Raw genomic sequence first — 13,493 nt, forward strand, 5'->3', positions numbered from 1 at the left:
TCATTGTGCATTGTACTCTGTAGCGCTACATTCTACATCATGCATGTCGTACGTGTGAACTTTCACATTTCTTCATTTTGAGTGTTTTACGATGTCAAAAATTACACTCTTCTGATTTGTGCAATACTGCTGAATTGAACCATTACCAGATTTATATTTTATAATAATAAAAACAGAAAAGGGAATGCCTTGACTCATTTCAATTATTTCATGTGTGAACTTTCTCCAGGTAGATCATGAAGTTAAAAAAAGGGAGATTGATTGAGCACGCTTTTTGACTTGTTTGTGTGAATGAAGTTGTAATTTTATGTTAACCTTCTGACTTTCATTACTACAACACACACTCTATTACTTACCCAAAAATCATTTCCCTTTTAATCAATTTTTCCCACAACACCATCATTTAGCACTGATTGTTGTGTGTATACGTGTGTATACAGGTGGGCCATATGACACATTTTAGACAATCAACTTTAATCAGTTATTAAATGTCATAAATTATGGGGTTGAAAATGGTGTTAATGTATGATTTAAATGATTTCAATCAAACTCTGAAGAGTTTAAAGGGATTGTTTTACTCCGTGTAAAAAAGAAGTAAAGAATAGAGGAAATTGAAAGGAATTTGATAAGCATGAGTATAATAATTCCACATAGTTATTATTATCAGCTATCTCTCATGCTACACCGACCTCGAGTTCCGTAGTGTAATACATTCACGGTAATCTACGCACATTCTCTATGCTTAAAGATTGGAAATTGAAGCTGATTTAAGAGATAGCATCGTTTCTATTTCATGCACGGCATGACGTTCGAATGTGAGGATGTACACACTACTCCTGTAAATAGACGAGTATGTGCTCCGGTACATCTCCTATGAAGCTGTGATGCACTCTTTTTCGGTATGAGATACAGTTCTGGTTGGAAAGAGTGTGGCATGCCGATGAAACTAGGACCCCGTTTATGATGCAGGGCTGGACCGAGGCCGGGCCGAGCCGCGGCCGAGCCCGGTCTCAATTGCGGTACTCGGCCCCGCAATTTTGTCCGTTTACAGTGGAGGGCTCGGCCCGGGCATTTAATTCAAACCTTTCAATATTTTGTCGTATTATGGCGCTCTGCTTGTAAACAAACACTATCATTGGGAAGGCGCCGGTAGCAATTTGGTACCGCATTAGGCCCAGTTTGCGTTTACAGTGAGAAAAGGCCGGGTTCGGCCGCGGCGGAGACTACCTCCAGAGCTTGGCCAAATGCGCGGCCGATTTTGGTACCGCATTTGGCCTTTTGCGCGTTTACAGTGAAATGAAGGCCGGGCTCGGCCGCGGTTCTGCTCAAGAAGACGACTCGTCCAGCAGCCTTTGCGAGCATTCTCGAGCGGGCCTTGCTGCAACGTGGGACAACCGGTTCTCTGGACGGACGTCCTACGTACTTCCAGAACGGAGTACAGTACTTTGGAAATGATAAGCACGAACGACGTACTTCCGGGGCGAACGTCGGAAGATGACGTACTCCTGAACGAAGGTGCAGAACGACGAAGTACAAGGGCGGACGTTGGGAAACGACATACTTTCTGAATGACGTTAAAGAACGACGCACTTTAGAAACAACTTCGGGAGTGATGGTGAGAATTCACTTGTCAGTGTGATGGATGAATTAGATATGAGAGTGAGAATGTTTTTGAGTCAGATGATGTGAAAATGCAAGGTCTGGACGTAAGAGGAGTGGTGGAAGACTAAAGGTTTTATCCTCTTCAAAGAGTAGTCGTATATTTCGACCAAACGGACGGTCGGTTCGCTTCGCTATATATATATATATATATATATATATATATATATATATATATGTATATGAAAAGATCCTAGTGATTTTGATAAATATTTTTGTTATATATAAGAATATTTTGTTGAATGTTTTGCGTTTTAAAAAGAGAGAATATTTTATTGAGCAAGTTGTTAATAGTAGAACAACATGGAGAGTGATAAATAATATGTTTTTAGTAGGGGGAATTCTCAGATTATTTAGGAATTGAAAATTGAAAAAGTTTACAGCTGTGGAATTGCACAATTATTTTATTGATAAAGGCCCTGATTTGGCGAGAGAAATTGCGCCCCTTATGAAGCCATTTAATACTTTTTTTGCAAGATTCCATCCATGAATCGTTACTTTTTACCCCCACGAATGAATAGGAAGTGTTAAATGTAATAAAACAATTAAGATATAAAAGTACTTTTGGCTTTGATAATATTTCGAATAATTTATTAACAGATGTTGCTCTGAAAATTATTCATTCTTTGGTGTATATTCTTAATATTCTGTCATTAGACAGTGTCATTGTATCCTCAAAGATGAAAATTGCCAAAGGTAATACCGATTTATTTTTTAAACGGACCCTATCATTTATATTTTTTAAGATAATAGTCCTGTATCTTTACTTACATCATCTTCCAAAATATATGAGAAAAATATCTTACTAAATAACAGTAAGTTTTAATAAAAAATAAAATATGTTTCTTAAAACGCAAAACATTCAACCTCACATGTAAAGTTATATTTCATTGACAAAAACTACTTCTGTAATAGATAACCATGAACATACCGTAGTTGTGCTTCTGGACTTCTCCAAAGCCTTCACCATGATTGACCACGAAATTCTGTTCTGGAGTGGTTCAGAAGTTACCTGTCAGGCAGACAGCCATATGTTCATCTGAACGATAATAATTCAAATATTTCATGTGGTGTTCTTAAAGGATCTTTATTAGGACCCCTACCTTTCCTTTGCTATAGTAATGACATAACACATTTTCCAAACTTTTTATTGTTATTTTATTTGCCGATGAATCGACTGTTTTATTATTCACATAAACACCCCAAACACGTTTTGATACTTATTTAATATTTTTTTTTTTTTTACAATTGGGTTAAAGCGACCAAAGTAACGTTGAATACGAATACAAATATCATTCAATCAAACATCTAAACGTCGTTTACATTAAAAAGAAATTCTTGGAGCTTTTTATCGACGATTATTTGAATTGGAACACTCAAGTTATTTTTTGATGTTAGTTATCGATTTTGCATCGAATACCGTAAAATAAATAAGGTGACCAAAACTGACTTGTACCCATTGCCAAGACTTGAAGATGCATAGCCCAAATAGAGAATGCATTTTGACACGTGACCCAGTGGTGGTTGCCCCCAACTTTCAGAAATCATTTAAGTTAGCCGTAGATGCTAGTGATGTCGGTGTAGAAGCCGTCTTGTTCATAAGAGTGATGAAAATCAGGTCGACAGACGCGTGAGCTACTTTTCTGAGAAGCCAAAGGGGCATCAACAGAAGTACTGCACCGTGCAGAAGGAAAGGCCTTGTACTAGCCCTATCGCACTTTAGAGTGTATACGGGGAGTGGCGGGGGCGATATACAGGTGTACACAGACTACAACCCATTCTCCTTTCTGGAGAAATTCAGGAGCAAGAAATAGCACACTCTTTCGGTGGAGTCTCCTTTTCCGACCTTTCTCACTAAAAAAAGCCCACACCTCTGGCAGAGCTAACATTATCCTAGATGTACTGTCAAGAGTGTAGTTTTTCTTCAAAGCAAAAGTAAACCGGGAAAGATCATTTTGTGTAACGTCTGAAGCCTTAGACGAATGTATAGTTTCATTCCCGCCATTTTTCTTTTGTGAATGAAAATAAAGGAAGGGATATTTGAAACTACAAGGAACATCAGGCTATGTAAATTCTTAAGCTGAAGGGACTTAAATGAATGTTTTAAGAATGTAAAACACATGTTCAAATGTTTGTTTTTTGTGGAAAGACATGATACCAACAAAACTTATTATTTTTTTTAAGGGAGACATTATGCCCCTTTTGAAATATCAAGGTGCTCTTGACAGGAATGCTTACAGTGATTACTTCTCAAACTATCATTTATGTGGAAATGTAATCATGTGCATACAAACTAAAGGATCTGTAATGTAGGTCTGTCACAACACAAACAGAATGCTGAATCTATATCAAAGTGATGAGATAGTGTTTTGAAACACATATGGATAATGTTTCTATGTAGTCATATTTTAGTGATGATATGTTAACAGTTCAGCTAATAGCCGATATTTGAGATTCATCGAAAACCCTGCAGGATGATGTAGTTGAAAATTGTAATATATCTTGATTTAACGAAGATATTACTCTTGTAATTTTTCTCTCTTACAGGTGGGGTGTTACGAAATTGCCCATAATCATTTTAATTAGTAATTTTGTGACCGGGAGCGATCATGTCTTATGATCCTTTGTGTAATGAGCTAACCGATACACGTGTGCGATCACGATTGTTTGTAAAAACTGTAGTAGTTTTTTGTGTCTCAGGTAACGTAATCTCCATGTTGAGCTGTTTGCGGTATTCGTTTCGAATCGCAGACTCATACACTTCACACAGGTTGAGTTTAATGGCATGTATATAATTAAGCTTGTTGTAGCCGATGGAAATTTCCATGTGTACGAGTATCGGACTGAAAGTTAGCTCATGTAAAACTACATTAGTGACGTCAGTAGACAATCAGACTCCAGTTAGAGCCTTCTCAACGCTCCCGTCTACGGTATTGAGAGAAGTTGCTTTCCTTAAGACAATTATTCTCTTAACTGTTAAAGTGTTAAACAGCAGAGTAATCCGGGAGATGCCATCCTGCTGGCCTGTTTTCCTTCGACGGCGACGACGATAATTCTGTCGACTTGGCCAGGCGAACCGCGAGGCGGTCTGGAGCAAACGCCCATCTGCGAGTGCCGCACGGCGACCAGTGGGAGTTACGCCGAAGTCGACTCCAAGCTCCGAGTGTGAATGACAACCAGCACCCAGCGGCCTCCCTTCCCCCCCCCCCCCATGTTCCCTTATAGGCCAAGAGGAAAAGAGGAAAAGATTACGAATAAAATTATGTGAAAGTGAGAAAGGCGAGGGTTTTGTTCGTTTTGCCTGAGGTCATGATCAGAAGATTTTCATACGTGGAATCTTTGATGGATTTTGAGATGCCCTTATATCCTAGAGTAATTCACAAAATATACAAGCGATGCTTCTCTTGTGAATTCATCATTTCCATTAAAAAAAAGAAGTAGTTGCTTATTAGTTCATCTACTGAAATACAAAGTTGATATTGTTATGATTGTACAATGTGTTGTTGAAGATTGTGTGATTTTAAATTCTTTAAAAAGTTCTTTGCTCATGTAACTGTTATGTACATTACTCTGTATTTCTGTGCATAGCAACAAAATTATTTGAATGGAAATTGAATCGAAAAAAAAAGAAAAAGAAAAGACCCAAATTACGAAGTCTATGATATATTATTATTAACGACCCATTTCGCCCGTCATAGGCGCGGAGCCGACTAAGGCTGCGTTTATCAACTTTTCCCTGTTTAAACGGCTTTCGATAGCCCTTTCGATAGCCCTTTCGAAAGCCCTTTCCGTAGCCCTTTCGAGAGCCCTTTCCAAAGCCCTGACTGCCTGTACTATTAATGTGCCGCTTGTTTTCTAAGAAGGGACGGCGAAAAGCAATTATCATAATAAAGACATATCTTCCTTTGAGAGTGACGAGTCATGATGCAATGCCACATGAATCAATTGTCTTCCTATCTGTGATGCAGCTCCAGTTTAGCACATACTTCAAATATTTCTCAGTGGCGGCATGCAACTTTGGCTGCGTTTATCAACTCTCCCCTGTTTAAACGGCTTTCGATAGCCCTTTCCAAAGCCCTTTAGAAACGGCTTTCAAAATAGTTGCGTTTATCAACTCTCTTCGCGAACACGATTTTTTTTAACTGGCCTGTCACTGCACAGCTGCATTGCGCAATTCGACCAGAGGAGAAGAGGTCATAAGGCGTGCCTGAAGTACAAGACTACAAAGCCGTTTCAAAACAGCTTTGCGTTTATCAACTTCCAAAAGGCTTTTACAAACAGGTTTCTGAAAACCTGTTTAGGAAAGCTGTTTGGATCGCCACAAATTTGGGGCTTTCGAAAAGGCTTTCCTAAAGGGCTTTCAAAAGAGCTTTGCGTTTATCAACTCGTTAAAATTCCTTGAAAGCTGTTTGGATAACCTGTTTCTGCCGAGAAAGGAGAGTTGATAAACGCACCCTTTCGTAAAGGCTTTCCTAAAGGGCTTTCAAAACAGCTTTGCGTTTATCAACTCGTAAAAATTCCTTGAAAGCTGTTTGGATAACCTGTTTCTACCGAGAAAAGGAGTTGATAAACGCACCCTAAGTGGGTCAGCGAGACAAACCGGCGAGATACAACGGCTTAAGGGCGGTAAGTTAGCTCAGTCTGTAGCGCGTGTGCCTCCCGATCCAACAGTCCAATGGACCTGGGTTCGATTCCCGAGTCCCACTGAACAATGTTGTGTGTAATCATACCGCCCCCTCTAGTAAGAGGCAAAACACTTTGTCAGTCGGCTGGACATAGAATGAAGTTTCCGTGTGTGAGAAAGTCACAATTCATGTACTTAAAAAAGTCCTATTCATTTATTCTTCTCAAAGAACAGGATGTTTAACCCGGTGAAGTGGTCCCGCCTAACATCCGACTGGACCATACTTGATTATGGAAGACCAGCTAGTGCAGCTAAAAATGGGCTATCCAACCATCTTTCCAGATGGAAATGAAACAAAGAAACAAAGAGCGCCCCACCTGCCAAGCAAATCGGTGAACTAGCCACGGATGAACACCTGCTTTTACAGCTCGTAAACAAGGACCTTAACCCTAAAGGGGCCGGGCTTTTTTGGCTATGCTCAGACCGGGGGGGGGGGGGATGGATTCCGCCCCCCCCCCCCCCCCCCCCCCCCCCCGAGATCTCGGCCATCGGAGGTGCGATCGCGATGAAATTTTGCATGCCTGAGACCCGCGTCATAATCTACAAGATTGTGTTATAAGATTTTTTGAAACAATCAATTTCTAATTTTAATTAATTAATTATGCAAATTAAGCTCAATGTGATATTTTAGCCTAATTAAAAGCATTGAGAGTCTAATTTTTGATCTGTAAATCTGTTTTAGCATATTCAACAATTGTACATCACAAAAACTTCCAAAATTCATTTCAATTCTTATGTATTTTATTGTTTTCAGAATTTCTTATGTTTTTTCTCTGTTTTTCAACTTTTGTTTTTTCTTTGTTTTTTCATTGGAAATTGTCACTGACAACTTTTCTACCATAATTAGCACAAAATTAATCAATGAAAGTGATTAATTATAAAAATAATCAGGTTTTTATGCCGTTCATGACAGAGCACTGTTTTCCATAGGAAATGTACACAAAATCACAAAATTGTGCCCGTTTTGGGGCGACATTCCGTTACAAAAATGGGCGTGGCTTCGCAAAAGTATGCGCGGACGTTGCAAATTTGGTCTCAAAAGTTGCGCGAAACTTGAACGAAGAAAGTCAAGAAGCCTCGCGAGGCCTTCTCGCGTTACAGAATTACAGCGCGAAACGTCGGGGGGGGGGGGGGGGGGCGGATTCCGCCCCCCGGCCCTTTTAGGGTTAAAACAGGTACTTTTTAAGAATTCCATAAATGAACTTTGTTATAGAATTGATACTATGATTTTCCTGTAGCAAATGCTGTTGTGGTCGAAGTCTTGGACGTCAAAATTATGGAATCAAATTACAAACTTGTAGTTCATATTCATGATGTTATATTCTTGTGTGCGTGTGTGTGTGGGGGGGGGTGGCTGTGTGTGTGTGTGTGTGTGTGTGTGTGTGTGCAGGTGTAAGTTAGATGAATCATGGAGCTACTAACCTAGTAGCTCCATGGATGAATAAAGCTACTCCGATCCCTATGGGATTACACACAAAATCTTCCAAGTTTGTAGCCAACAACGTGCAAGTGTCTTTACACATGTTTTCCAATCATGCGTTAAGTGTGGCGATATTCCCCCCCCAAAAAAAAAAAAATAAATAAATAAAAATAAAAATAAATAAATAAATAAAATAAATAAATAAATAAATAAATAATAAAAAAAATTCATCAATCATGTCAATTGTGATTCGCATCTTGTTTTGGTGAATATTTGGTAAAATGCTTCCGGGTATATATTTCTATCTCTTCCATGTTCTACAATGTATGCTATTCTCATATATTCCTCAGCGCCTCAAAATGGGCCACTAGATGAATGGCGGATTACAATGCTGTACTTATTATCATGATTCCGGTATCAAAAATAACACAAAACTACTACAGACTTAAATCCTTATCGGCCGGTTGCTCTCACATCTCACAAAATGAAAATATATTGATTTTGCACTTTATTTTTAACAACTGTAAAATGTCAATATTTTTTTACTTGTGCACTTCCTTAAGACAAATTAATTTATAAACCGTTAAGCTTCCATTTAAGTATCAAGCCATAAACGAAATCTTCTCTAATGTTGCATTTTGGGCACAAGTCATCTTAACTTAAATCCCATCTGATTAGATTTTTTTTTTTTTTTTTTTTACTTGCAATACCAATTTGTTGAGGTTTCAAATTATCCATTGTCTTGCTGCTTAATAAATCCATGATACAAATCATCTTTTTTTTATTCATACAGCATGCAAGATTGGAATACACAATATCATTGCGGATGTAACTATCTGAGATATTTTCATTTATCATATCATGATCCAAACTAATTGTATTGCTTTTTTTAGTATTGACTAATGACAAATTACGGTACAGATTCTTCTTTTTACATTTTACTTCCGACATGACGTACTCCAAGGAACTGAAGCCATTTTTGTTACTTATTCTCTGTAAGGAGTTGATTTAAATCTAATTCAAATACCCTCCAGTCTGGGAGGAAGTGAATTTGCATATGAATTTAGTCTGGTTGGAGGCATCCCACATGCAGGTGTTTGACAGGTATTGTTTCCCGGCATAGTTAAGTTTGCAGCAGCCAGCGTATGTATAGGCAGGCTCACAAGAAGTGAAGCTGCCACACCCTGTCTTGCCACCAGACAGACCAGACGCTGCAGAGCCTTGTCTAGCAGTGATGCCACAACTGGGGTGTCCAAGGCCCAACTGTAAGTTTCAGTTTGTCTTATTTATAATTCCGTAGTATGGATAATGGCTTGAGTTTGCTCAGATAGTAATTGTTATTGTATAGTTATATTTCTGGCGGTAAGCCGTATTCTGTAATTACTGTCGAATACTGATACCAGAACAGTTTAGAAGCCCCTCTTTGTGGATTGTACTTGTGATATGAATACAATTTTATTTAATTTAAGAAAGATGATAGGGTTTTTGTTCTGTATTCGAGTTTGATATGAGGAAGACTGAAGATAATTGTAAGGTAGGTTTAAAAGAGTAATTTTGATAGCTGAAGTCTGGAGTACAGTGTGATGTGTGGGATTATGTCCCCGCGTAGTGAATTGTAATGATGATGATGTATATTTAATTGTCTGCTGTATATTTTGAGATTAGGGTACATTTGAGAGGCCCTTGTGATATTCTGTATTTGTTGTATAAATGGCTAAAATAGGCTGTTTGAATGTATAATATATAATGCTCTTATTATGTTTTGAGTTGGTGATAGTAACAAGATGAACTTAAGGTGTTATAGAAGTTGATATAAGTTGTAAGACAGTTGTCCTGTGAGATGTTGTTTGTAATGTTTTCCAGACGGCTGTTAAGGGTATAGTGGAGCTTCGTCCGCATAAGCTCACACAATCACCGGGTCGAGACTCCACAGGTGTCTCCTGTTCAGCCGCTGCCTGATCCGTTTGCACATTTAACATTTCCCATTAATTGATAAACCGGAACCACAAGTTTGCACTGAACTGAACTCTGAACGCTGACCGACATTATGGGCAGGGATATGATTTGTTGTGGCAAGCCACATGCCCACGCCGTCTCATAATTATGTCAATATTGTGAGAAGTGTTGTAGTACTTGGTTACTCAGTTAGTTTATAAGTCGAAAGACTAATATTGAGAGTCATTAGTTTTGGAGTTAGGAGGTTGTTAGTATTTGACGCATGGGATAACATTAATTTAATCAGCGTGATCTGTTTAAGTTCTGAGCTCAGAAGATTACTATGTTGTATGACCGGATATATGATTTGAAGGCGTGATTCCGCCTTAATAAATGCACACATAATTTCAACGGTACTTTATCTCTTTATGTATTTCATTTCGGGTGATCAAACTGCCTCATCTAGATCAATAAGCTAGTTCATGTGTAACACACTGTGACATTCTCCAAAATAAAGTATACCACTCTCGTATCAATCTCTACAGAAAGCGAATGCTTATCAAACAATAGGAGTTTATTATGCCATACAATCTGCTTTAGAATATCAGTTGATCCACTGTTTCCAATGTTGATATCTTTCACTGATCTTTCATTTGTTTCCATTGTTGGGAAATATTATATAACTTGGTATTTTCTTTTATCAACATCATTAGTGATAAAAATGGTACAGTTAAAATGAAAACAGATTTATAGCCCCATAAATCAAAACAGAAACAACGCATTATTTTCCATACATCTCTATAGTCATTAAGAAAACGACCCAGTCTTTTTAATCGAAAACTGACAGTTGCTTTACCATCTGACTATATCCAGTATCTTTACTGAAATCCTCTGTAATGAGTTTTTTTCCCATTGTTTTTATTTTCCTTATAAACTTGAACATTATAATACAATTTTCTAAAATCTTCAAAAATGTAAGCAGTAGGCCCTATTGAGTCTATCACTTTCAAATCAATACTTATAGAGCTTGCTTCCAAAAGGCGCTAAATCCATCGTTTTCAATGGATTCAGCGCCGTTGGTTGAAAGGTTTTCAGATTGACGAGCAAAGCTTTTTTAAAACAATTACTCGTCTAAATGTTGTTAAGCTTCTCTTTGTCCAACTATCCAGAATGTTTTGTAATGAATGATTTTAAATCATGTTTCCTCCCAATCTCACTACAGAGGTATATTATTATTGGGATGAATAAAGTGTCCTAAATAACCTGATAACTGCTTTATTCGACCACTTCAAATGAACATTGTCTGAATTCCAGCGTTCACTTTTATCACTAAACTATACCTGAAATATTTTGCCTTTATTAATCTTTGTAACTGCTACATCACACACACACACACACACACACACACAACAAACATGTTACTCTTCTAGAATTTCTTCTGACAATTATTCACCTTCAACAACAACAAAATCAACACCCCATGTGTCATTTTGAGAGCGTAACAATGTAAGTTATAAATCATGTCCTGACAATTCCATTGGCCGAATATTTCTGTTTACCCTGATACTATTGGCCATTAATTAGGAACGCATAGTTCGCATCATCAGTGGAAACTGGTCAATTTCATTGTCCGTAGGATTGCTTCACAAATTTGATTTGGATGGGGGGGGGGGGTTCGCCTGGGAATTACGTAACTCATAATCTGCACTGTTTCTTCGGAGAACGGCATAAAGATTTCATCGATTCAATACCCGGCAAACCTCGTAATGGTTTTCGATATGTTTACTATTTCTTGTTTTTATTTCCTTCTAATTACATCAGTTTGTTTTTGTTTGTTTGTTTTTTTGTTGTTGTTCTTGTTTCTTTAAACTCTCATTATTCATTGTAGGTAGGTATAAATCGAACCGTGTAGATTCGTTTGTCGACCTCGATTCCGCTAATGGCGGCGGGTCGTTCAAATGACATCGCTTACGCTTTTTTCTCTCTTTTTTTTCCCTAATCAAGCGAGAAATCATCTTTATGAATAGCCGTGTGTCCACATACAGAAATTGCGCTTGTTGTGTACGTGTGTGTGTGTGTGTGTGTGTGCGTGTATGCAGTGAGTTTGTGTGCTTAGGTACGAAAATCGTCTGTGTGTGTACTGTAGCTGTTTGCTGTGGCGTACACAAATTGTCTGTTAGCTATTTGCATCACGTCATGAATAGAACTCTAGAGTTGAGTTCTGTGGTCGACATCAAACATGATCTACACTTGTAGAACTGAGGATTGTGTGAACCAACGTGTGGAATAGGGCATCAATGGCGGTCGGTCTTTCTACCCACTCCCAATACCAAATTCCTCCCTTTCCCCAACAATTCTGAACATTTTGGGCATTATTCTCAAAATTATTTTTATCCATTTGTATCCATACTCTCTGAGAATGTGCGAAACATTTCGCCCCGTGGTGGCAAGCCAATAGGCAGTCTCATACGCTGCATTCATCGTCAGTGTATTACAAGCCAGACAGCAAGGTTCGTCACCCGTGTGCTCCGCCCCTCTGCACTAACTGGCAGCTGTACACATCGACGTTGACGCGGCAATTGCACTCACAGCTACAGCTCACTCAGTGCAAATACAGCTGCATGCAATGCAATTCAACCTCATCCCCCGCTATAGTCGGCAAATAAATATCATTGTTAAAAAGGTATGAATGATACATGTTCACTGCGCTGTGACCAGTGGTGAGGGTTTCATCTCACAGGTAAACTCGATTAATCTGGTCCTATGAATTAGTGCTAATGCCACAAAGGGGCCTTCTCAAAGGTCCTGTTTACCTTTGGGAACAGTAACTAAAAAAACATCAAGATATGACATTTGATGCATGATCATAATACGCAAAACATCCTATCATATAAAGTTTTCGCGATAAAGCCTATAAAATAAAAGGAGATGTCTGCATTTTTTTTTTCCATTAAAATGTAACTGTAGACGATTTAGTCTGGAAACATTTTTATTATAACTATTGTTCACATTTTGTATATTAACAATGCTTAATAGATTTTACCGATTTAATTTTTACAGTGGTTGTTTCTATCTCTAAATCACATTTTAGAACTATTTTAAAGCACTAATGCTGGGTTTTTCTTTCATCTACAAATGGTAAATTGTGCCTTTAAAGCTGCGTTTACACCATGTTCCCGGCGACACCGGCAGCCCCGTTTCAGGCCACCGTGGACAAAACGGGATGGACTTGCAACAACGCCTTGAGACGGGATAGGCAAACGCGGCAGACCGTGATTGCCTTGGAGGCCGTAGCAGATTTTTAGACTGTAAAGAAAAAAAAAATGTCACGGCAGTCCCAGAGCTAATAAGGAATCTTATGTGGAGTGATAAGACGGGATAAACGTAACAAAACGGGGCGACACCTAATAGGCCGTAACAAAACTTGGAGGCTGTCCTTAGCGGGACGCGACTGAAAATATTGATAGTCAAGCCTGACCAGACGCCGTGAGAACAGCGTCTGATAGCAATATGTTCACCGGGCGAGGACTTTAAAGCTGCGTTTATACCGTGTTCCCGGCGACCCAGGCAGCTCCGCCAACAAAAACAAGATGCCGCGTGTGATTCCCCTGAGGAACTCGCACCAATTCTGTCCATTTGTAGGTGTGATAGCCTCTCCAAGAAACTTAATGAACCCAAAGACCAGCTGGTCGCGAGCAATCTCTCAAATGACGTACTTTTAGTGCAACATGAACAGTTGGTATCCGACCTACAGCAGGCCAACCACAAGAGGGAAGGAAGCAAAAAAGCTAATAG

This window comes from Diadema setosum, chromosome 15, assembly GCF_964275005.1.
Source record: "Diadema setosum chromosome 15, eeDiaSeto1, whole genome shotgun sequence".
Classification (NCBI taxonomy): domain Eukaryota; kingdom Metazoa; phylum Echinodermata; class Echinoidea; order Diadematoida; family Diadematidae; genus Diadema; species Diadema setosum.